The sequence below is a fragment of the Salmo salar genome, chromosome ssa13, assembly GCF_905237065.1.
Source record: "Salmo salar chromosome ssa13, Ssal_v3.1, whole genome shotgun sequence".
Classification (NCBI taxonomy): domain Eukaryota; kingdom Metazoa; phylum Chordata; class Actinopteri; order Salmoniformes; family Salmonidae; genus Salmo; species Salmo salar.
In genome coordinates, this window is record NC_059454.1 from 108333026 (window position 1) to 108334226 (window position 1201).

The following is a 1201-nucleotide window of genomic DNA, read 5'->3' on the forward strand; positions in this document are numbered from 1 at the left end:
GGCGGAGCAGATGAGCAAATGGACCCTTGTGATCGGAGGGCAGGCCGTTGGTAGTGTTACTGTTCGTTAGTCCATGTTACTAGGCAGATGAAGGATTGGGTGAAGGAGATTGTCTCCTTGCTGTGTCTGTCACACAGACACATCCAGAACAAAGTCTCTCTCCCAGTGATGATGTCACTTCCCTGGTTGGTGATGACGCTGCGTTGGAAAGGCACAGCCAGAGGGGGATGTATATCCCGGAGGCCGAGCAGTCCGTCATCTTGTATGATTTGTCTGATTTATAAACCCCGGTCTAGCACTTCACACCCCCCTCTGTCCCACTCCCCAGTTCTCCCTTCCTGCTCCCTTACCCTCAACCAAGGCCCAACCCCAGACCCTGCAAGGCCCCAGAGATGCAATTTTAACATTCACTTCTACCAATGTGCCTTTTAGAGTTCATATCATTCAAATGCGATGAGGAGGAGACGGACGTTATCTGAACTTTTTAGGATTCAAGCTTAGGGAACTGTTAGTTATTAGGTCTATGCAGTCAGGTTTTTTCCGACCTGGGAATTAAAAAAAAAAAAAAACAGTCAAAAGAGAAAAAAAAAAGTATTTTTGGGATAAACTGTATTTAATTGTACTGTATGCTTATATGTAATTAGAAGGCGTGTCCCTGAACAGACCTTGTTTTAGTCAGTTGAGCCCCCTGCCGGCCCCAGCACCCCGAGTTTCAGACCCCTTCCTGTATTATTACAAGTTTCAGCCTGTTTCCATAGTGAACTACACGTCTGTTATTGAGCGTTGTATTATAGCTATCAGCTTTTTATCAATATCGGCTTGTCCGTGAGCCACCGTAGTCTTCAGTACCAGTGTGTGGTTGTATGTTGTAAAACAGAATTTTTTCCTCTTTTTTAAAATCTTTCTCTTATTCTTTGTCTGTTCTGGTTTCTCTGTTGATGAAAAAAAGTACTGAACCACGACTTGCTGCCATATGGAGAATCGTCAGCAGCTGTTTTTAAATGTGGTTTACGTTATCCAATCAACGCAAGGCACTGAAACTGGAAAATAATCTATTTGAAAATCACTATATATAAATGTAAAAATATATACAATATATAAATAAGGATGGTGGCAGTTTTCAGAGGAGAGGTTGTTTTGTTGGTGATTCATTATTGTAGAAGGTTTGAAGAGGCATCTCAGTGTTACTTTAAAAAGACAA